This window comes from Staurois parvus, unplaced genomic scaffold (genome assembly GCF_062004578.1).
Source record: "Staurois parvus isolate SC_StPar_1 unplaced genomic scaffold, SC_StPar_1.0 ptg000437l, whole genome shotgun sequence".
Taxonomy (NCBI): domain Eukaryota; kingdom Metazoa; phylum Chordata; class Amphibia; order Anura; family Ranidae; genus Staurois; species Staurois parvus.
The window spans coordinates 538443-564190 of NW_028318233.1; the positions used below are offsets into that span (position 1 = coordinate 538443).

General features: G+C 44.2%; 1 long non-coding RNA gene across 1 annotated transcript in view; it reads left to right on the forward strand.

Moving 5' to 3' along the window:
• Positions 1–24820, forward strand: part of LOC149454133 (uncharacterized) — a 48811-nt gene extending 23991 nt beyond the window's left edge. Inside the window, exon 2 of the long non-coding RNA XR_016314363.1 lies at positions 21363–24820. This is a non-coding gene — a long non-coding RNA (uncharacterized LOC149454133). The remainder of the gene's footprint in view (positions 1–21362) is intronic.
• Positions 24821–25748: the final 928 nt, after the last annotated feature.

Below are 25748 nucleotides of genomic sequence, written 5' to 3' on the forward strand. Positions count from 1 at the left end.
ATTAAACCTGAACGCAAAAATGCATTATATTGCAGCTTACCAATTCTTAAAAGTGATGGCTGCATTAGTTTCCTTTTTTAGGCTTTCTTTCTTCTATTTTATTCTGGAGATCCAGACAGTACATCTGTTGTTTTTCAACAGAAAAACTCTCTTGCAGTTACAGGGATGAGACAGGCCATTTAACACTGGCAGGGGTGCTTACAATGATCTGCTTTTATTTATGTAAAACCTTTATCCCAAAAGGAAAAAACTGTTTGCTGCAGCAGATTATGAAGTATTAGCTGGAGGTCAGCTTCAGTTTGTTAGTGTATTTAAATCCGCTAGTACATCTAACCAGGGGCGGACTGACAACTCATGGGGCCCCCGGGCAATAGGGGATCATGGGGCCCCTGTGTCCTTGCCCAAACTCAATAAAGCCTATGATAAAGGTACCAGGGGCATTTCATGGGGCCCCCTACTGACCCTGGGCCCTCGAGCAGTGCCCGAGTTTCCAAATGGTCAGTCTGCCCCTGCATCTAACACTCTCCTTCCCCCAGACTGACAATGCTGCTGCTCAAATCTACCTCCTGTGCTCCTCCATCCAGAATAGGTTCCATATATACAGGGGGTGTATTAAGCTGGACAAACATTATACAATTTCCTTTAGATTTACCTGCAACTATGTAGTGCAAGGACCTGCCTGATTGCATACAAATTGAAATTGTTTGGGTTTGACCTCCTATTATATAGTTTTGGTAAATCTAAAGGAAAATTGTACAAGAAAATTCTATGTACGGCCAGCCCTACTCACCAGGGGAAAACAAAGGGAAAAACGCCTATAAAAAGAAAACTAATACAGCCTCTACATCTAATGTTTGGTAAGCTGCAATATATTACATTTTTGTCTTGTTGGATTTAATACAGTAGTGTAGGTTTTTAATAGTTATTGGTTTAGAAGAAACTTAGCAATATTTTTACGTTATCAATTATGTTAGTGTATAAGTAATCACTTCCATCTATATACATGTCTAATATATACTGAGACAGCTGACTTCATTGTTCTGGAGAAGCTGGGAACATCTGATCTCATTATTCTGTGAGACGTTGGTGATGTGGCTTAAACCGGTTTTAACTGGTTTTTGGTCTACTATATATATATTTATATGGCTGGAGTTGCCAAACAATTAAATGATATCCAAATTTCATGAACTTTAAGCCATGTGCTCAGTAACTAAATGTCTAAATTGTTTTATTGATTGTATCAAGAACACTGAAGATTCAGGTTGTATATTATTATTATTATACAGGATTTATTTAACGCCACCAGTTTGCTCAGCACTTTACAATAACGGGAGACAATACAGCAACAGTACAGTTCAATACAAGAGGGTTAGGAAGGCCTGATCGTGGAAGCTTACAATCTAAGTATATGGGACTATCCTCTGGTTACAATCAATATTCAGTGAAAGCTTATATTGCAAACTGTGGAACTCCGAATACTGAACAAATACGATGTCTTCATGGGCACTTTTTATTCTTTCCTCTGAAAGAGGAAAGGAGGGACTCTCAGCTAAGCACACCTTCCTTTTATGCATGCCTGAGCTAAAGACAGATGGATTCCAGAAAGTAAATGCTACATGAATCATCTGCCTTTACACAAGATGGCCATGACTAGAAAGTGCAAGAAGTGTGTTTTTTTGGAGTGATTTCTAAAAAAAGAAAAAACCCAAACAAGGGCCATTACAGTACTATCAGGATATAAATATGCCTGAAACAAGGACAGATGGCTATCGTCTCCAGGAACTTCAAATGAAGTTATGGACTCCTCCTGGATTGAACATGCCATATTTATCTATTTTTTTATCATCTGTAATACATCTTTAAACCAAGCTAAGTAAACTTCTTTTATTATTCTTAGAGATGAGCGAATTATTCAAAAATTCGGTTCGGCTGATTCGCCGAATTCGCCGAATAAATTTGCTTCGAGCCGAATATATTCGCTGCAAATTTAACTTATAAAAAGGGTGTTTCTAGGCTTCAGAGAGCCTTTATATTAGTGCAGAACACTGTACCTTTAATTTAAATGCCCTTGGAGTCTGCTGGGGAAGAGAAATAATACTGTCAGTCAGTATGACATGCAGATGAGTGCCGTCGATCTTAGAATCACCGCACACTTCACTCATTTGGGCAGTCACGGGGCCAAAACCAGAGTGTGGAGCCACAGTGTGGCGGTGGAGGCAGCAGCAATGGGAGGCCATACAGCACCCTATGACAAAATGGAACCCACCAGCAGTGTGAGGAGACCTGAAAGTGGCACATGGCAGAGTGTGGCAATGGAGACAGCAGCAATGGGAGGCCGTACAGGGACCCATGACACACTCTGGACCTGGCAGCAGCATGAGGAGGCGGTACAGGGGCCCATGACAGATTACGGGCCTGGCAGCAGCATGAGGAGTCGGTACGGGGGCCCATGGCAGATTACGGGCCTGGCAGCAGCATGAGGAGGCGGTACAGGGGCCCATGGCAGAGTGGCGGAGCGTAAGCAGCTAAAATTGAAGGCCATACAGAGGCCCATGTTAAAAAGTCCCCCCAGCAGCAGCGTGGGGAGACGACTATCAAGAGTCCAATGGCAGAGTGGCGGAGCAGAAGCAGCTTCAATTGAAGGCCATACACAGGCCTAGGTTTAAAAGTCCCTCACAGTTAATTCCAATAACGAACTCTACTCCTCCGTGCAATCTACTTACGAGACCCTGGGCAGGTCTGGGTCCAATTTGTGGTAGAGACTGGTTTTGTTCAGCCATGCTTGAGCGAGTAATAACAGGTCTGTGCTGCCCTTTGGTGTCTGGCTTAATGCGCACAACACTGAACGTCCCAGCATTTGTCAACGATTTGCCGTTAAGTGATGCAAACCCGCTGAACCACGTTCATGAGGAGCCGGTACAGGGGGCCATGAATCAGTATGGACCTGGCAGCAGCGTGAGCAGACGACAGAGGCACATGGCGCAGGGTGGCGGTGTAGGCAGCATTATTCTGAAGCCATACACAGGCCTAGGTTAAAAAGCGGAAGCCGTCAGCAGCGTGAGCAGACGACAGAGACACATGGCGCAGGGTGGCGGTGGATGCAGCAGTATTCGGAAGCCAAACACAGGACTCGGTTAAAAAGCGGAAGCCGTCAGCAGCGTGAGCAGACGACAGAGGCACATGGCGCAGGGTGGCGGTGGAGGCAGCAGCAATGGAAGGCCATACAGCACCCTATCACAAAATGGAACCCACCAACAGTGTAAGGAGACCTGAAAGTGGCACATGGCAGTGTCTGGCGATGAAGTCAGCAGCAATGGGAGGCCGTACAGGGACCCATGACACACTCTGGACCTGGCAGCAGCATGAGGAGGCGGTACAGGGGCCCATGGCAGAGTGGCGAAGCGTAAGCAGCTTAAATTGAAGGCCATACAGAGGCCTATGTTAAAAAGTCCCCCCAGCAGCAGTGTGGGGAGACGACTATCAAGAGTCCAATGGCAGAGTGGCGGAGCAGAAGCAGCTTCAATTGAAGGCCATACACAGGCCTAGGTTAAAAAGTCCCCCCAGCAGCAGCATGGGGAGACGACTATCAAGAGTCCAATGGCAGAGTGGCGGAGCGGAAGCAGCTTCAATTGAAGGCCATACACAGGCCTAGGTTAAAAAGTCCCCCCAGCAGCAGTGTGGGGAGACGACTATCAAGAGTCCAATGGCTGAGTGGCGATCCGGGAAGTCAGCGTTGTGATTGCAGATGCAATGCAGAAATTCTACGAAGTAATGCCGTGGGTGCGAAGAAGATCATATACCGTCGTACTTCCATCCATAAGACGGAACAACCTGCGAACCGGGAGCTTTATTGCCCTGACCCGCTGAGCAGCTTCTGGGATACCCAAGAGGCCCATGGCAGAGTGGCGGAGCGTAAGCAGCTTCAATTAAAGGCCATACAGAGGCCTATGTTAAAAAGTCCCCCCAGCAGCAGCGTGGGGAGACGACTATCAAGAGTCCAATGGCAGAGTGGCGGAGCGGAAGCAGCTTCAATTGAAGGCCATACACAGGCCTAGGTTAAAAAGTCCCCCCAGCAGCAGTGTGGGGAGACGACTATCAAGAGTCCAATGGCTGAGTGGTGATCCGGGAAGTCAGCGTTGTGATTGCAGATGCAATGCAGAGATTCTATGAGGTGATGCCGTGGGTGCGAAGAAGATCATATACCGTCGTACTTCCATCCATAAGACGGAACAACCTGCGAACCGGGAGCTTTATTGCCCTGACCCGCTGAGCAGCTTCTGGGATACCCAAGAGTTTGGCTTCTGTGGGGAATATGGTTGAAAACTGAAACTTAAAGGCATGTTGACGGAAGGGCACCAGTGTCAGTGCTCCAGAGGGAATATAGCTTCAAAGCTGACACTTAAAGGTATATCGACGGTCAGAGACCACAGGAAGTGGAGCTTGCGTCTTAAATCGACTGAATGTGGCAGACGTGAAACGTCTACGGGCCGTATATGAAACGGGTTGTTCCTCTTTCTGGAAATGGCCACTCTTTTTGGTGTGGCGTTTTGTCTATTTAATTCCGATAACGGACTCTACTCCTCCGTGCAATCTAGTTACGAGACCCTGGGCAGGTCTGGGTCCAATTTGTGGTAGAGACTGGTTTTATTCAGCCATGCTTGAGCGAGTAATAACAGGTCTGTGCTGCCCTTTGGTGTCTGGCTTAATGCGCACAACACTGAACGTCCCAGCATTTGTCAACGATTTGCCGTTAAGTGATGCAAACCCGCTGAACCACGTTCATGAGGAGCCGGTACAGGGGGCCATGAATCAGTATGGACCTGGCAGCAGTGTGAGGAGACCCGAAAGTGGCACATGGCGCAGGGTGGCGGTGGAGGCAGCAGTATTCGGAAGACATACACAGGACTAGTTTAAAAAGCGGAAGCCGTCAGCAGCGTGAGCAGACGACAGAGGCACATGGCGCAGGGTGGCGGTGGAGGCAGCAGTATTCGGAAGCCATACACAGGCCTAGGTTAAAAAGCGGAAGCCGTCAGCAGCGTGAGCAGACGACAGAGGCACATGGCGCAGGGTGGCGGTGGAGGCAGCAGTATTCGGAAGCCATACACAGGCCTAGGTTTAAAACTGGAACCCAGCAGCGTGAGCAGACGACAAAGATGCACATGGCAGAGGATGGATCTGGCAGCAGTATGAGAAGGCGGTACAGGGGCCCGTGGCACAGTGTGGTGATGGGGGCTACAGCAACTGGATGCCAGAAAGTGGCCGATAGGGCTATATACTGCATGGAATTATAAAGTTGTAAAGACAGCGGCCTATAAGGCTATACACACTATAACAATCATGACTTGATTGACCATTGGCCTATAAGGCTATACACAGCATGAATATCATGACTTATTCTGAGAGTGGTTTGGAAGGCTATATACAAAAAGTAATTCATGAGCTGTCCGGACAGCGGACAATAAGTACATATATACAAATCAATTCATCAGCTGTCCAGCCAGCGGCCTCAAAGGCGACACATATAGAAAGCAATTCATGAGCTGTTCAGACAGCGGCCTCTAAGGCGACAGATATACAAAGCAATTCCCGAGGTGTTCAGGGAGCTGCCTGAACGGCTAGGTTATTACTAAATATATTTTTGTGGCCAAACATCGGCCTATAAATAGATGTCTACACAGTGACAAAAAATTATGTCGCCAGACAGCGGCCCCTAAGGCGACAGATATACAAAGCAATTCCCGAGGTGTTCAGTGAGCGGCTTGAACGGCTAGGTTATTACTAAATATATCTTTCTGGCCAAACATCGGCCTATAAATAGATGTCTACACAGTGACAAAAAAGTAGGTCGCCTTACAGCGGCGTATCCTACAAATTGACATTATAAGAAATGGTTTAGACCAAAAAAAAAAAAACTTTGATGCGATGCTATACCTTAGTAGATTGTGGAAAGTCGACAAGTCAAGCGTAACTGTGTACATTACAGAAAATCTTAACAAGACAACCAAACATGTGGCCAAACCGTGACCGATACAACAAGTTAACAATGTAAGAAACAGGAGGGGGCCAAACCGTGGCCAATAAATAAACAGTCCACCTCATTGATGAGATGGACAACACGTGTCAAATAAATATTTAAAAAAATTGCTATTCCATCGGTCTGGAACTGGTCGACTATAAATAATTAAAAAGTTTAAATTCATGTGACAGTCGTCCAGCGACGTATAAATAATTTAAAAACACCAATTCATGAGGGGCCCGACCAGCAGAGTATAAGTCATTAAAAAGGTTCAATTCATGTGACGGTCGTCCAGCGAAGTATAAATAATTTAAAAACCCCAATTCATGAGGGGCCCGACCTGCAGAGTATAAGTCATTAAAAATGTGCAAAACATGAGTCGGCCGACCAGCAGCCTCTCAATAAAATATATATACAAATGTACGGATCAGGTGGAGGTCTTCCATTTGTCCCTAATAACATGTTTGGGGCATGATTCATGGCGGATTTAGTCAGTTGTGTCAGGAACTGGTGGTTTGAAATCCAGACTAATCCACGCCTGATTCATTTTCACAAACGTGAGTCTCTCCACACTTTGGGTGGACAGTCGTGTCCTCCGCGGAGTTACAATACCTCCTGCCGCACTAAACACGCGCTCCGATGCCACGCTACTGGCCAGGCATGACAGCCTTTCAAGGGCAAATTCAGCTAGTTGGGGCCAAAGGTCAAGTTTCGTTGCCCAGTAGTCAAGGGGATTGTCTACCTCGGTTGGCAGGGTGCTGTCCAAGTAGGCCCAAGCCTGTTGTTTGAGGTCCTGCTCCAGGTCCACCTGATGCTGCTGCTGCTGCGGCTGGTTAGTAGTTTCCTCACTGCGCTGGTGAAGAAAGCTACTCATCATCGACTGCAGACTGAGGCAGCCGCTGCTGGTGGAGCTGCCACTGCTCCTACCACCCCACCCCTCCCCTGCTGCCATGGCAGCGGAACGCGAGCGCACAGGGCCCACAGTGTCTGAGGATGGACGTTGGCGCAGAAAGGCAGAGACCAACTGACTACATAGGTGGTTTTTATAGTACTTTATTTTGGCCTCCCTCTCAGCAGGTGTGAAAAAGGCCACCATTTTTGAACGGTAGCGAGGGTCCAACAAGATGGACAGCCAAAAGTCATCCCTCTGTCTGATGGTTATTATTCGGCTGTCGCTACGCAAGCAACCGAGCATGCTATGGGCCATTTGTGCCAAGGAATGCGAGGGACTCCCTGCCTCCATCTCCACAGCATACTGCCACGGTGCGTCTGGGTCCTCTGTCTCCTCCTCCTCCTCTACCAGATGCTCCTGCTCCTCCACTCCTGTCCGCTGAGTGGAAAAACCACCCATTTCACTCAATAATTCCTGAGCACCAATGTCCTCCTCTACCTCCTCCTCTTCTTCCTGTCCTGCCCCCACAGGGGTAATGTGGCGTTGAGATCTGTGCGCCACGTCTACCGCACCCTGACCAGCCATTGTTAACAGCATTTGTTCCAGGACGTGCAACAGAGGAATGACGTCGTTCATCCCATAGTCCTGCCGACTCACGAATAGCGTGGCCTCCTCAAAGGGCCTGAGCAAGCGGCAGGTGTCACGCATGAGCTGCCAATGGCTGACATCTAAGTTACACAGGGGAGTACCTTTATCCGCTTGTAACATCAGGAAATCGGTGATGGCCTTTCGCTGTTCGTAAAGGCGGTCTAACATATGTAGGGTTGATTTCCACCTTGTTGCAACGTCGCAGATCAGGCGATGCTGTGGAATTCCGTTCTGCCGCTGCAGCTCAAGGAGGGTGTGCTTTGCGGTGTAGGAATGGCTGAAATGCATGAAAGTTTATGTGACATTTTAAGGATGTCTTGCAGTGGGATGGTGGATTTTAGGAACCGCTTGACAACCAGATTGAACACGTGAGCCATGCATGGCGCATGGCACAACCTTCCTTGACGCAGAGCAGACACCATGTTCTTTCCGTTGTCGGTCAACATGGTTCCGATTTTCAGTTTGCGCGGAGACAGCCATCTGTCAATTTCTCTGTTCATTACACTGAGAAGTTCCTCCCCTGTGTGACTACGTTCGCCAAGGCATACCAGGTGCAGCACAGCGTGACACCGTTGCGCCCTGCACATGTGATATGCCGGTCGGGTAATGGGACTTGGCACGGGGGTGGCGGCTGAGGACACGGCGGAAGAAGAGGTGGTAGAGGCGGACATCTTTGCTGGACCAAGGACGTGCAAACGTGGAGGCAAAAGCGGCGTGACCTGTCCAAGTTGCTGGTGCGGCTGTGCCGGCACCACGTTCACCCAGTGGGCCGTAAATGACATGTACTGTCCCTGACCGTAGTTACAGCTCCACACGTCGGCGCTGCCGTGCACTTTGGCAGAGACCGACATGCTCAAAGACTGGCCCACCATCTCTTCTACATGTGAATGCAGGGCTGGCACTGCCTTTTTGGCGAAGAAATGCCGGCTTGGCACTCTCCACCGCGGCTCGGCACAAGCCATCATTTCTCGGAAAGGTGCTGAGTCCACCACTTGGAAAGGGAGGGACTGCAGCACCAGCAACTTGGACAGGAGGACGTTCAGCTTCTGCACCGTCGGGTGCGTGCTCGCAAACTGTTGTCTCTTGGAAACGGATTCCAAGAAAGACTGCTGACGGAATCCGTGAAGAGGAGTAGCAGGAGAAGGAGCATCTGAACGAGCGGAAGATGCCAACGAGCGACAACTCCCCTCAGCAGAGGTGTTGGAGCCTTGACTGGCTGATAGAGGGCGATTGACGTCGGGTGACGGAGCAAGTAACGGAGCGGGTGATGGAGCGGGGGCTGGGGCAGGCAGAACCGCCGTATCTTTATCACGGTTTTCCCAGGCCACCGAATGGCGACGCTGCATATGCTGACGCAACGCTGTAGTCCCAACATTGGCCCCCTGGCCACGCTTGACTTTCTGGCCACATAGTCGACATACGGCTACGTTTACTTCCTCGGGCGGCTTGACGAAAAATTGCCACACCGCCGAGTAGGAAACTTTGCCCCCGCTACTCCTCACTGGCTGACTGCTACTTCCTCCGTGCACACCGGCACCACTACTGGCCGTGGTGGTAGGCTGCAGTGGAGCTGGTGCTCTACTCCGTGGCCGTTTGGCTCCACTGACACTGCTGCGACCCTGCTGCCTCCTGGGCAACCCACCGACTGTTTTGCTCGCTGGCAAGCTGGCACCCTCTTCTCCTGATGATGCGGAAGCAATAGCCTGATGACGACGAGGCTGCAAAGTGCGATCAGTCTCATCATCATCAATTAGGGTCTCCGCGTCACTACTAGCCCCCTCGGCTGCGTGTGGGTGAGGAGACAGACCTGTCTCTAGACCGGCTACCGAGCCACTCTCCTCACCAGTACTTCTTCGCCTGGCTGCTGAAGAGGCGGATGTCTCCCCCCGTTCCTGACCGCCCTCTGTTAGCTCTTCCTCACTGTACAGTGGGGCTGAGCCCACAGCATGCAATACTTCGCTTGGTGAGGGAACACCAAAGGACAGGGGCAGGTCGAGGACACGTGATTGCAGTGGGCTTGCTCCCGGGACATGCCAACTAACGGTTGTGTCTGACGTACCCACCGACCGTTGGCTGTAGGTGTCAGAGGTGACCTGGGAAGAGGAAGACGACCGAGTCAACCAATCGATGACGGCAGGGTTGTCGGTGGAGACACGACCGCTGGATGACACCGGGAGCACTGGCCTCTGGCTGCGACTAGTGCTGCCTCGACCCCTTCCTCTGCTGCCACGTCTGCTCGCTCCTGAAACATTACCTCCTCTGCCACTCCTCTGCGTGTTGTCTGACATACTCTTTAATTCAATAAGCACCCCAAAAATAAAACCGGATTTAACTCTTTGAACGTACAATAGTGGTTGTGAAGCAGAAAGTCAGTTTATTTAGCACAATCGGTCAATTGCAGCTTGCCGTTGGCTGGAAACTGTACGTTTAGGTCACTGGAATGCACTAATCACCCAAAAAATATTACCGCCACCCGGCGTGTAAATGGATTTAACTCTTTGAACATACAATAGTGGTTGTGAAGCAGAAAGTCAGTTTATTGTACACAATCGGTCAATTGCAGCTTGCCGTTGGCTGGAAACTGTACGTTTAGGTCACTGGAATGCACTAATCACCCAAAAAATATTACCGCCAGCCGGCGTGTAAATGGATTTAACTCTTTGAACGTACAATAGTGGTTGTGAAGCAGAAAGTCAGTTTATTGTACACAATCGGTCAATTGCAGCTTGCCGTTGGCTGTAAACTGTACGTTTATGTCACTGGAATGCACTAATCACCCAAAAAATATTACCGCCAGCCGGCGTGTAAATGGATTTAACTCTTTGAACGTACAATAGTGGTTGTGAAGCAGAAAGTCAGTTTATTGTACACAATCGGTCAATTGCAGCTTGCCGTTGGCTGGAAACTGTACGTTTCTGTCACTGGAATGCACTAATCACCCAAAAAATATTACCGCCACCCGGCGTGTAAATGGATCTAACTCTTTGAACGTACAATAGTGGTTGTGAAGCAGAAAGTCAGTTTATTGTACACAATCGGTCAATTGCAGCTTGCCGTTGGCTGGAAACTGTACGTTTATGTCACTGGAATGCACTAATCACCCAAAAAATATTACCGCCACCCGGCGTGTAAATGGATCTAACTCTTTGAACGTACAATAGTGGTTGTGAAGCAGAAAGTCAGTTTATTGTACACAATCGGTCAATTGCAGCTTGCCGTTGGCTGGAAACTGTACGTTTATGTCACTGGAATGCACTAATCACCCAAAAAATATTACCGCCAGCCGGCGTGTAAATGGCTTTAACTCTTTGAACGTACAATAGTGGTTGTGAAGCAGAAAGTCAGTTTATTTTGCACAATCGGCAAACTGCAGCACCAACTGTGCAGGACAGCCACCAAAAAAAAAAGGGTGTATGTCACTTTAAATTTTCGATTCTTTGATAGCTGTGGCCCTAAGTAACGATTCTTTGTCCCTGAGTAACGATTCTGTGTCCCTGAGTAACGATTCTGTGGCCCTAAAGTCTCTGTGGCCCTAACTCTGTCCCTTAATACACACAGGTCTGTCTCTCTTGAATGACCGGAGGCTAATGGAGAATTCTAAGATGGCCGCGATTTATAGCTCCACCATTACACAGTGCTGGCTGGCTGCTGATTGGCTAATGCGATCACATGTCATGAATGCATTATGGGTCAGCGCGCCTTGTCTGCGCGCCTTCCCAGAGATCCCCGCCCCATCTTCTCTGTCCATTTTCTCCGTGGCCACACATGTCGCCGCCATTTTTGGGAAAATTCGATTCGTGCATCCGAAGTTTGCTAATCTTCGGATTCGTCGCGAATAGAATTTTTCCAAATCTTCGGAACGAATTCCACTTCGTCATGTTCGATTCGCTCATCTCTAATTATTATACTCTCGAGTTGTCTGAAATGATTGTACTACATCCACACATCTGAAAGGGTAAACTTAACACCTGGAAATAAGAAAGATTAAACCTTTATTACAAATACCACTTTATTTCTTATACGCACAGAATAGTTGGCATGGCCAAGTGGTCATCTGTCATGAAATCTCCTTCTATAAAAAAGTAAGTTGAAATTCAAGGGGCATACCATTTACATGTATTCTACAATAGAATATAAAAAACATTTTCAGACCAGACACTAGGCAATTTTTGCTCTTTGTGCATTATTTTAAATCTTTTTCTATTGATAAGATGATAAGATTTGTGGGAAAAGTATGTAACGTTAGTGTGTGGGGTGAATCTGTAGAGCGGACACAATCCTTTTGTGTGTTTAATTAACTGTCATATAGGATGTTTGATACTGGAAAGGTTTACATTTGGTGCTTGTAACTAACTTTAATGTTTTATGGTGATTTTTTGACACATCATACATGCCATACCTCATAACATGCAGGCCACGCCCACCAGGAAAATCTTCAAATATATATACACTATATTGCCAACAGTATTGGGATGCCTGCCTTTACACGCACATAAACTGTAATGGCATCCCAGTCTTAGTCCGTAGGGTTCAATATCGGATTGACCCACCCTTTGCACCTATATCAGCTTCAACTCTTCTGGGAAGGCTGTCCATAAGGTTTAGGAGTGTGTCTGTGGTAATGTTTGACCATTCTTCCAGAAGTGCATTTGTGAGGTCAGGCACTGACGTTGGAGGAGAAGGTCTGCCACGCAGTCTCCACTCTAATTTATCCCAAAGGTGTTCTATCGGGGTAAGGTCAGAACTCTGTGCAGGCCAGTCAAGTTCCTCCACCCTACACTCACTCTTCCATGTCTTTATGGACCTTGCTTTGTGCACTGGTGCGCAGTCATGTTGGAAGAGGAAGAACCCATCCCCAAACTGTTCCCACAAAGTTGGAAGCATGAAATTGTTCAAAATGTCTTGGTATGCTGACACCTTAAGAGTTCCCTTCACTGGAACTAAGAGGCCAAGCCCAACCCCCGTAAAAAGAAAAAACCCACACCGTAATCCCCCTCCACCAAACTTTACACTTGGCACAATGCAGTCAGGCAAGTACTGTTGTCCTGGCAACTGCCAAACCCAGACATGTCCATTGGATTGCCAGAAAGAAAAGTGTGACTTTTCACTCCAGAGAACAGGTCTCCACTGCTTTAGAGTCCAGTGGCAGTGTGCTTTACACCACTGAATCCGATGCTTTGCATTCCACTTGGTGATGTAAGACTTGGATGCAGCTGCCCGGCCATGGAAACCCATTCCATGAAGCTTTCTACGCACTGTTGTGCTAATCCAAAGGCCACAAGAAGTTTGGAGCTCTTTAGTAGAGATGAGCGAATTTCTCAAAAATTCGATTCGGCTGATTCGGCGAATTCCAGTGTGAAATTCGATTCGATGCGAATTTCTTCGCTACGAAGATGACTTATAAAAAGGGTTTCTAGGCTTCAGAGAGCCTTTAAATTAGTGCAGAACACTGTACCTTTAATTTAAATGCCCTTGGAGATGAGGAAAGAGAAGGAGAAGGAGAAGGAGAAGGATGAGAAGAAGGAGAAGGATGAGAAGAAGGAGAAGGAGAAGGATGAGAAGAAGGAGAAGGAGAAGGATGAGAAGAAGGAGAAGGATGAGAAGAAGGAGAAGGATGAGAAGAAGGAGAAGGAGAAGGATGAGAAGAAGGAGAAGGATGAGAAGAAGGAGAAGGAGAAGGATGAGAAGATGGAGAAGGAGAAGGATGAGAAGAAGGAGAAGGAGAAGGATGAGAAGAAGGAGAAGGAGAAGGATGAGAAGAAGGAGAAGGATGAGGAGAAGGAGAAGGATGAGGAGAAGGAGAAGGATGAGGAGAAGGAGAAGGATGAGAAGAAGAAGGATGAGAAGAAGGAGAAGGATGAGAAGAAGGAGAAGGATGAGAAGAAGGAGAAGGAGAAGGATGAGAAGAAGGAGAAGGATGAGAAGAAGGAGAAGGAGAAGGAGAAGGAGAAGGATGAGAAGAAGGAAAAGGAGAAGGATGAGAAGAAGGAGAAGGAGAAGGATGAGAAGAAGGAGAAGGAGAAGGATGAGAAGAAGGAAAAGGAGAAGGATGAGAAGAAGGAGAAGGAGAAGGATGAGAAGATGGAGAAGGAGAAGGATGAGAAGAAGGAGAAGGAGAAGGATGAGAAGAAGGAGAAGGAGAAGGATGAGGAGAAGGAGAAGGAGAAGGATGAGGAGAAGGAGAAGGATGAGAAGAAGGAGAAGGAGAAGGATGAGAAGAAGGAGAAGGATGAGAAGAAGGAGAAGGAGAAGGATGAGAAGAAGGAGAAGGAGAAGGATGAGAAGAAGGAGAAGGATGAGAAGAAGGAGAAGAAGGATGAGAAGAAGGAGAAGGATGAGAAGAAGGAGAAGGATGAGAAGAAGGAGAAGGATGAGAAGAAGGATGAGAAGAAGGATGAGAAGAAGAAGGATGAGAAGAAGGACAGTTCTGTGACAGTTTCTGTCTATTTCTGACAGTTCTGGGACATTCACTCCATACAGCTGTTTCAACCGCTGTATGGAGGGAATGTCATGGAACTGTCAGAAATAGACTATTAATGACAGTTCTGGGACTGTCCTTCCATGCAGCGGTTGAAACATTGTATGTATTTGTTTCCATAAATGGATCCATTTATGGAAACAAATAGATACAATGTTTCAACCGCTGTATGGAAGGACAGTCCCAGAACTGTCATTAATAGTCTATTTCTGACAGTTCTATGACATTCCCTCCATACAGCGGTTGAAACAGCTGTATGGAGTGAATGTCCCAGAACTGTCAGAAATAGACTATTTATGACAGTTCTGGGACATTCACTCCATACAGCGGTTGAAACATTGTATCTATTTTTTTCCATAAATGACATTCTGCAGATACACTTAGAGGAGCGCTGCAGATACACTTTTTGCCGGCTTGGAATTATTCTTATTTTCATCCTACTTCTTCTTCTTCATCCTCATCCTCATAAGAAGAAAAAGAAGAAGTAGGATGAAAATAAGAATAATTCCAAGCCGGCAAAAAGTGTATCTGCAGCGCTCCTCTAAGTGTATCTGCAGAATGTCATTTATGGAAAAAAATAGATACAATGTTTCAACCGCTGTATGGAGTGAATGTCCCAGAACTGTCATAAATAGTCTATTTCTGACAGTTCTGGGACATTCACTCCATACAGCTGTTTCAACCGCTGTATGGAGGGAATGTCATAGAACTGTCAGAAATAGACTATTTATGACAGTTCTGGGACTGTCCTTCCATACAGCGGTTGAAACATTGTATGTATTTGTTTCCATAAATGGATCCATTTATGGAAACAAATACATACAATGTTTCAACCGCTGTATGGAAGGACAGTCCCAGAACTGTCATAAATAGTCTATTTCTGACAGTTCTATGACATTCCCTCCATACAGCGGTTGAAACAGCTGTATGGAGTGAATGTCCCAGAACTGTCAGAAATAGACTATTTATGACAGTTCTGGGACATTCACTCCATACAGCGGTTGAAACATTGTATCTATTTTTTTCCATAAATGACATTCTGCAGATACACTTAGAGGAGCGCTGCAGATACACTTTTTGCCGGCTTGGAATTAATCTTATTTTCATCCTACTTCTTCTTCTTCATCCTCATCCTCATAAGAAGAAAAAGAAGAAGTAGGATGAAAATAAGAATAATTCCAAGCCGGCAAAAAGTGTATCTGCAGCGCTCCTCTAAGTGTATCTGCAGAATGTCATTTATGGAAAAAAATAGATACAATGTTTCAACCGCTGTATGGAGTGAATGTCCCAGAACTGTCATAAATAGTCTATTTCTGACAGTTCTAGGACATTCACTCCATACAGCTGTTTCAACCGCTGTATGGAGGGAATGTCATAGAACTGTCAGAAATAGACTATTAATGACAGTTCTGGGACTGTCCTTCCATACAGCGGTTGAAACATTGTATGTATTTGTTTCCATAAATGGATCCATTTATGGAAACAAATACATACAATGTTTCAACCGCTGTATGGAAGGACAGTCCCAGAACTGTCATAAATAGTCTATTTCTGACAGTTCTATGACATTCCCTCCATACAGCGGTTGAAACAGCTGTATGGAGTGAATGTCCCAGAACTGTCGGAAATAGACTATTTATGACAGTTCTGGGACATTCACTCCATACAGCGGTTGAAACATTGTATCTATTTTTTTCCATAAATGACATTCTGCAGATACACTTAGAGGAGCGCTGCAGATACACTTTTTGCCGGCTTGGAATTAATCTTATTTTCATCCTACTTCTTCTTCTTCATCCTCATCCTCATAAGAAGAAAAAGAAGAAGTAGGATGAAAATAAGAATAATTCCAAGCCGGCAAAAAGTGTATCTGCAGCGCTCCTCTAAGTGTATCTGCAGAATGTCATTTATTGAAAAAAATAGATACAATGTTTCAACCGCTGTATGGAGTGAATGTCCCAGAACTGTCAGAAATAGTCTATTTCTGACAGTTCTGGGACATTCACTCCATACAGCTGTTTCAACCGCTGTATGGAGGGAATGTCATAGAACTGTCAGAAATAGACTATTTATGACAGTTCTGGGACTGTCCTTCCATACAGCGGTTGAAACATTGTATGTATTTGTTTCCATAAATGGATCCATTTATGGAAACAAATACATACAATGTTTCAACCGCTGTATGGAAGGACAGTCCCAGAACTGTCATTAATAGTCTATTTCTGACAGTTCCATGACATTCCCTCCATACAGCGGTTTCCGGCAAAAAGTGTATGTGCAGAGTTCCTCTATTCTGCAGATACACTTAGAGGAGCTCTGCAGATACACTTAGAGGAGCTCTGCACATACACTTTTTGCCGGCTTGGAATTATTCTTATTTTCATCCTACTTCTTCTTCTTCTTCTTCTTCTTCATCCTCATCCTCATCCTCTTCTTCTTCTTCTGAGGATGAGGATGAGGATGAAGAAGAAGAAGAAGAAGAAGAAGTAGGATGAAAATAAAATTAATTCCAAGCCGGCAAAAAGTGTATGTGCAGAGCTCCTCTAAGTGTATCTGCAGAATAGAGGAACTCTGCACATACACTTTTTGCCGGCTTGCAATTATTCTTATTTTCATCCTACTTCTTCTTCTTCTTCTTCATCCTCTTCTTCTTCTTCTGAGGATGAGGATAAAGAAGAAGAAGAAGAAGAAGAAGTAGGATGAAAATAAGATTAATTCCAAACAGGCAAAAAGTGTATGTGCAGAGCTCCTCTAAGTGTATCTGCAGAATAGAGGAACTCTGCACATACACTTTTTGCCGGCTTGGAATTATTCTTATTTTCATCCTACTGCTTCTTCTTCTTCTTCATCCTCATCCTCATCCTCAGAAGAAGAGGATGAGGATGAGGATGAAGAAGAAGAAGAAGAAGAAGTAGGATGAAAAGAAGAATAATTCCAAGCCGGCAAAAAGTGTATGTGCAGAGTTCCTCTATTTCTGACAGTTCTCTCACAGCTTCTTCACATGTACAGCGGTTGAAACATCTGTATCCTAAATGGAAACTAATAGATACAAATTGTATCTATTAGTTTCCATTTAGGATACAGATGTTTCAACCGCTGTACATGTGAAGAAGCTGTGAGAGAACTGTCAGAAATAGAGGAACTCTGCACATACACTTTTTGCCGGCTTGGAATTATTCTTCTTTTCATCCTACTTCTTCTTCTTCTTCTTCATCCTCATCCTCATCCTCTTCTTCTGAGGATGAAGATGAAGAAGAAGAAGAAGTAGGATGAAAAGAAGAATAATTCCAAGCCGGCAAAAAGTGTATGTGCAGAGTTCCTCTATTTCTGACAGTTCTCTCACAGCTTCTTCACATGAACAGTGGTTGAAACATCTGTATCCTAAATGTAAACTAATAGATACAATGTTTCAACCGCTAAACATGTGTTCCTTCTGTCAGAGAACTGTCAGAAATAGCGGAGCTCACTGCAGGGACACTTTTGCCGGCTGATCGGGAAATGTTCGATTCGCGCACCCGAAGTAGGCAAAATTTCGGTTTCGCCGCGAATCGAATATTTCCTGAAATTCGACTCGAATTCCGGTTCGCCTGGTTCGATTCGCTCATCTCTACTCTTTAGCTATTGACTCTGCAGACAGTTGGCAACTTCTGCGCACTGTGCGCTTCCGCATGCGCTGACCCCTGCTTCCACTTTGTTATAATACCACTAACAGTTGACTGTGGAATATTTAGTAGCAAGGAAATTTCACGGATGGACTTATTGCACAGGTGGCAACCTATCACCGTACCACACTTTAATTTACTGAGCTCCTGAGAGCGACCCATTCTTTCACAAATGTTTGTAGAAGCAATCTGCATGCCTAGGTGCTTGATTTTATACACCTGTGACCATGAAGGTGATTGGAACACCTGAATCCAATGATTTGGAGGGTGTCCCAATACTTTTGGCAATATAGTGTGTGTGTGTGTATATATATATATATACATATGTATTATTATTTATATGTGTCTGTTGGTGTAAATGAAAAAAAAATTGTAAAGAAATTAAACTTGAATATTAAAAGAGACGTTTGGGTTTTGTTTTTTTCCCCCCAAATTATACTTACCCAGGTAGATGCAGCATCGCTCTACGTTTGAGAACTCATCAATGACCGCTGATTGCTGAGTTCTCACCGCCACTGTGTGCAGTGAGTGGTGACTGTTGGTCAGCACTGTCTGCTCTGCCCCCCCTCCACGCGCTCACTGGAGTGCTGGGCTATGGAGGGGAAGGGAGTGGCTGGCTCAGGCTCTCAGCAGATCGCTGAGAGGCAAGGCTGAGCCAGGTGCTGCTCCAGACTTTGGAATGGATCCTGACTTTAAAGTTGGGACCTTTCTCCAGCCTGGACCGGCTGAGTGACGCCAGTTAAAAACAGGTCATAGTAATGCAGTTCTGTGACCCACAGGAGAAGTACAGCCAAAAGAGCCTTGGCTGTACTTCTCCTTTAACCGTAACCAAAACTTTATGCTTGTTTTGGATCAGGGGCAGACTGACAACTCATGGGGCCCCCGGGCAATAGGGGATCATGGGGCCCCTGTGTCCTTGCCCAAACTCAAAAAAACCTATGAAAAAGGTACCAGGGGCATCTCGTGGGGCCTCCTACTAACCCCAGGCCCTCGGGCAGTGCCCGGGTTTCCAAATGGTCAGTCCGCACCTGTTTTGGATAGAGTGTGAAGAGTTAGAACCACTGTCAGATGCTTTAATGCTCTCTGTTCCCAATTTGGGGAGACTTACCCTCTCTTTAATGGCAAGGTGAAAGGATGTTGTCATAGGGAGAGGAAGAAATAGCAGTGTAAAAAAACAAACTTTAAGTCCCAATCTGTTATATTGTAGAGTGTTGCAGCATGCACTTTCCACTAATACAGCCCATTTATTGTAGTGGTGTGCAATAACTTGTTTATTTATGGGATCTCTGTTGATGATTAGAAATACAAGTAATACAAGTATGGCCCAAATACTGTCAAATGTTTGCTTTATGGTACAAATCCAAGAATTGCATTCCTGATTCTTTTTTCAAGAATTCTCCAAATGGGTGGTTCTTTGTAATTTTAAGGTTAACAACCATAACACGGGCATTTACCATGTTTGCCCAAGACTGTGGAGGCAGATATTCACTTTTCCTTTACGTGGCAAACTAAGGCCTTCAAATATCTAGGAGTCCTCCTGTCTCCCCATTCATATACCCTTTATGACCTCAGTTATAAACCCGGTTAACCCAGAGTTATTAAAAAACTACAGAGCTGGTCAAAAAAAGGGCAACTGATTTAGCTGAAAGGAGCTATTTAAAATGGATGCTCCTAAAGCTGTTGTACATATTTCATATGGTCCCCATTGAGAGCCCAAAATCCTGTTTTTTTCTTGCACACTCTCTTTTACCCTATGTTGGACTAATTTCCCAGCTCGTTTATGCAACAACATACTCATTAATTGAAAGCAAGGGGATAGAATGGGTTTGCCTCATGTTGAACTCTATTATAAAGCATCAATCCCTACTAGAATATAATATGGAATATTCAATGTTTCTCTCACATTCTGTGCACATATTGAAGTGCTTTCATCACCTATCCCCCTACCGTGGACATACCCCTCCATGTGTCCTCCACAAAATCTTTTACCATCTGCTTACGTCTTTTTATGGAAGACATTGGACTAATTTCATAGGGAAAACAAACCTTCATCCTGCTGTATGTAGGCCCAATAACCAATTTTTGGAAAATCCAAAATTTCTGCCAGGACAGTCCTGCACCAGACTGGTTAAATGGACCACCACTGCAATCTCTCCAATACACTTTGCACTGACATAGAAAGACCTACATTCCCTTACTTCCTTTACTGAGAATTCATACTACCCCCCAGTCATTGGCTTACTTACCTCCAGTTTGGAGATTTTTGTAATTCTTTGCACGGAAGGGTCCTCTTACATATAACCCTAAATTCATTTGAAGCGTTATGTTTGCATATTGAGAGACCTCTGCGCCTGGTCTCTATGTTCTATAAACCTCCTGTTATCTTATGTGTCGCCTGGCTTCCTCTATTATTTGGGTGAATGGGAATTGGAACATTTGTGCAGCCTTTCGTTAGAGCATACCTCTAAGTCTTTTATCTTGACTAATAGGCTGTCTATGGCCGACTATATACAAGAAAAGAATTTTTAAAATCCTAACAGATAGTATCATTGCCCTCGCTGCATTTTCCCACAAGGTCCTAAAGCATGTTGGAGACGCAATACCCATTTAAGAACAATGCTGAAAATCTGGCGGACATGTACACACCTTACTTCATTCTTTTCAACATTTTTTTTATATTTATTACAGCTTCAGTACTATCACAATATAATGCACTCCATGACTCACACTTTTCCTGGCAAAATAGCATCCACCAGGATAAGCCTCTTTTAATGGCAGCCAGGACAGTCATTCCCAGCTCCTGAATATCTACTACTTCTCCCTCCATATAGGAAGGAGTGCACAAAATGTGATATCTGAAGCATGTGGAGGAACCAATGACAAAGCTATGACACCTAGATATATTATTGAACTACAACTCCATTCTGAGAGATGCTAACCTGATAAACCTAATTGCAGGACTCATCCTGTGCTAACGCCATAACAATAGGCAGGTGCTTCCTTTTCGAGCACCCCTTCCCCACCCTTTACCAGCTGCATGTTCTCTATCCCCTCACCTTCCTCATTCTCAATTCTTTATCTCTCTCTACTTTTACTGCTCTGTTTTCTTCCCAGGACAGTAGCTACAGCTTTCAGTGATGTCGTGTAACCATGGTATACAGTATATATTGCATTTATTATCTTTGTCCTTTTACTGAGTTGATGGATCTACATTTGACTAAATGTGTATATCACTTTAGCCATCATATGACCCTAACTCTTTGTTGGCACTTGTTCTGTTATCTGTTTCTTTGCTGTTTTACAATGTGAAGTTAAAATTTCCAACAAACATAAAAAAGACAGCCCATGCATTTTGAATGAGCTGCTGATACACAGCAATGGATGATGCATTTGCTCCATAGTGTGCTTCAGTGTGAATGCATTGCCAGCAACTGTACTCGTGCATTGGGGTACTATTCAAAATTTATTTACTGTGCTTTACCACAGTGCACATTATTGTACAGCACGTTGAGCAATGTGTTGTGATAGTAAAACCTTTTACTAGTTTATTTTAATGCAATACACAGTATGAATGGAACCTTAAAGGTATCATGGTTTGGTACATATTTTCTTTCTTTATTTGGGTAATCTATAAACTAGTAATTTTGATTATATAATTTGCTTTAGAACCTGCTCCAAAGAAAATAGTGCTTGAACATGGAACCTGTTCCAAAGAACAGAGCGCATGAACATGAAACCCACTCCAAAGAAAAGAATGCTTGAACATGGAAGATGCTTCAAAGACCAGAGTACAACCTACTCCAAAGAAAAGAATGCTTGAACATGGAACAGGCTTCAAAGAGTAAAGTGCAACCTACTCCAAAGAAAGTAATGCTTGAACATGGAATTTGTTTCAAAGAGTAGAGTGCTGAAACTTGGAGCCTCATCCAAAGAAAATAGTTGTTGAACATACTCCCAAGAACAGAGTGCCTGAACATGGAACCTACTCCAAAGAAAAGAATGCTTGAACATGGAACATGCTTCAAAGATCAGAGTGCTGGAACTTGGAGCCTGATCCAAAGAAAAGAGTGGTTGAATATGGAACATGCTCCGAAGAACAGAATGCTTAAACATAGAACCTGCTCCAAAGAAAAGTGTGCTTAAACGTTGAACCTGCTCTAAAGAAAGGAGTGCTTGAACATGCAATCTGCTCTAAAGAAAAGAGTGCTTGAACATGGAGCATGATCCAAAGAAAAGAGTGCTTTAACATGGAGCCTGATCCAAAGAAAAGAGTGCTTTAACATGGAGCCTGATCCAAAGAAAAGAGTGCTTGAACATGGAACCTGCTTTAAAGAAAAGAGTGCTTGAACATGGAGCCTAATCCAAAGAAAAGAGTGCTTGAACATGGAACCTGCTCTAAAGAAAAGAGTGCTTGAACATGGAACCTGCTCCAAGGAAGAGTGCTTAAATGTAGAACCTGCTACAAAGAAAAAAGTGCTTGAATGTAGAACCTGCTTCAAAGTAAAAGTGCTTGAACATGGAATCTCCTGGTGGGACTTTGGACTTTTGGACCAATGTACAATTCTCCCAAGAAATTCTGCCTTCCAGTATTTTTATCATGATGCAATGTGCTCTCCTCTAAGCCCATAAAAACACATCCTTTCCTCTAAATTGCCTGAAACGTGTTTTGATGACTTTACTGTGCAATGCAATGTTAGTTTGCAGAACTGACAGTGCCAGTGTTTGACTTTATAGACATTTATAGAGACAAATGTGTATACATGGGCAGCACAGTGGCTAAATGGTTAGCACTTCCGCCTGGCAGTACTAGGGTCATTGGTTCAAATCCCAGCCACGGCACCACCTGCCTGGAGTTTGCATGTCCTCCCTGTGCCTGCATGGGTTTCCTCCAGGAATTCCGGTTTCTTCCCACACTCCAAAGACGTGCTGGTAGGTTAATTGGCTCTAGTATGTGTATGTATGAATGTGAGTTAGGGACCTTAGATTGTATGCCCCTTGAGGGTTAGGGACTGATTTGAATGTACAATATATATGTGTAAAGTGCTGTGTAAATGAACAGCATTATATAAGTACCTGAAATAAATAAATACATAAAAAATATGCAGAGCTATAAAACTGTATATACATTCATTCTGAGCAAAGAGGGGAAAAACTGAAAAACAAAACATGTGTCAACATAATGGGATGTGATGATATCAATATATTGTACTGTAGAAAACAGAGTGCATATTACTTTGTAAAAGGATACCCAGGATCACAAAACAACTCTCTTTTCTCTCCAGGTCTAATGTTATGCATTCATAAAATCCTGATTAATTCTATTCTGTATGAATAAATTACATTCGACCTGGAGGGGAAAAATTGCTATGATTTTCCCCTTCCCCATAGAACAAATGTAAATACACCCCATAGATTCTGATTGCACATAACTATGCTGGAAGTATATGCAGATAAATTATTTTCTTTTATTGCTATGGGTACAGTTTAGAAATTGTTTTCTAAACTCTTTTCTAATCTATTTTGAATGTTTTGTGGTTTGTATTCACATTGGGGAGCTCATTTCCTGCCTGATGACAGCCAATCTCAGGTTGTCACTAGAATAGAATTTGAGGGGAAAACATTAAGATGCATACAGGAAGCACAACCTACCTGCTCAGTACTTAAGTTTCATTTAGGTATTGCTGTAATGTTACCATGCCTCCCAATGCCTTTATGTCAGTAATGCTGTAATCTGAGAATTGCAAATTGTGATGTAGGAGGCAAAGTGATTCTTACTATTCCTCACATGGTAAATGTTTGAGTTTAAAAAGTCAGTACTAAGTAGTTTCTCTTGGACACCAATCAGATTCAAACCCGTCTTGTAGGTTTGAATGTGATTGTTGATACAGAAACAGAGTCATTTACATAGCTGTGGGTTCAAGAATTACACTGGCTGTAGACTGTACATTTTTTTTTTTTGATCAGCCAGAGGTCTGATTGAATAAAAATTAACGGATTCCCCCACCCACACATGCAAGGTGGATGGAGGAATCCTCCCCACTGTGCCATTGTATTCTGACAGCAGGACTCCTCTGCTATCAGAATACACCGATCAGCAGCTGCAGCCTGCTACAAGTCGCTGATCGACAAAAATGTTCAAACAGTCCTGTTCGATGTTAACCAGTCATTAGATGGACTTCTTTCAAGTGGAAATGGCCAGCTATGGGCAGCTTTACACTTAGTAATTCTCTGAGGTGCTTTCTAGTTTTTGGCTGCCTGCAAGGGATCACATAGAACTTAAAGTACAATTATGTTTTTTTTTGTTTTTTGTTAACTTTGTTGCCCCCACCCTACTGAGAGTTGCTGACCAGATATATTGTATTTTACCTTCAGCCTCATTTTATGATCTTCACCCTTTCTCAGAAAATGGCTGCTTCTTACTGCTCAGGCGCTTCCCAGGCACATTTATTCCTAAGGGAAAGCCACATTCATGGCAACCGTAGGCCATTATGCCTCTGTCTTGCAGGCCCTTTAAATTAGTTGTTGTAAGAGTTAACTACACTAATGGTGAGATAGGAACAGAAAAAAGGAAGATGCAATATGGTTTGTTGCTTAATTAAAAACATATTATGTAATGTTTTACCATTCCTTGTTTTGTTTAAAATGTGGGTTGCTTTACATAATTTGAAAAAAATATGCCAACAATACTTCTGCAATGAAACATGTTTTTCAAACTTGGTTCTAAAACATAATATATTTTAAAATCCCCAACAAAAATTAAATATGTATTTACTTAGTTTTAAAGAAGTGCATTTAGTGGTATAATATCATAATTACCAGATATGATATGTACAGTGATAAAACTCACGCTAAGCTCTCCAGAAAAAAATATAAAAGAACAAATGTGACAGCTGCTGTTGTTTGGACAGTTGTCCTTCACACTAAACAATCCAAAAAAGAAGATCTCATATATATGCTAATCCACCAATACCTCTTTATAAAGATAAATATAAAGTGAAAATAACATAAATAATAACAAATTGTGTCCATGTGGATCCTCAGCTGCCTTTTTGTGTCAATATCAGTACTACATATGTATCAGTCTTACAACACAATTGCTAGTTTCAAATAAAGTGCTTTGTGTTTCTGGTCTTCCACTTCTTTACCTGATCTTTCTCCTACAGGATACAATTGTGCTAGAATACCACCAGCCGTGACCTGAGAAAACAACAGTGCTGAAGATTGGGCATCTTGTAGCTGAAGGTACCTGTCAAGATCCTCTGTACAGTTTAGGTGGTAAGGCGCTCCATCAGGACACTGAGAAAACACAGGTACTAGCAGACATGCTGGCAGAGGGTGGAGGCTACGAGAACTCCTTCTGAGTTGCTGTGAGGGACAGGCTGATGGCCACGTAAGGAGTTAGAGGTGAGGGGCAGGCTGTTGGCCAAGGAAGAAGGTGGCAGCAAAGGACAATTTGATGACCATGGAAGGAGATGGTGGCATGGTGTAGAATACTGGCTAAGAAATAAGCCAGCATTAAGGGACAGGGTAGATACTGAGGAGGAAGTTGACAGCGAAGGAAAAGATGCTTGCTGAGAAAGGAATCAACAGTGACAACAGTGTCAACTGCTTACCAAGGACAGTCGGCGTTGACAGACAGACCGCTGGCCTGAGGTGTTGGCCCTGATGAAGGAGCTGGCAATGACTGAATGGCAAGGTGTCAGTGATGAGGAATAGGTTGCTGGCCAAGGACAGGGTCTGCGGTGAGAAACAAGCTGTTGGCTGAGGAGGGAATCATAACTGAAGATGGAGTTGGAGGCCAAGGACAGACTACTGGCACCAAGTGTTTGTTATTTTAGTCCCCCCAGGAGGCAACCTAAATTTAACCAATCATCTAGCAGGGCAATTTTTTAATTTCATACATGTTGAAATCTGCATTTTTGCTTAAAATTACTTTAATTATACCTCAATTATATATTTTCTGAAAGTAGAGTCCCTGGAGAATTAAATAGTGGCAGTTGCAATTTTATATGGAAAACCTTTATCTCAAAAGGAAAAAAAAGTGTTTCTGTG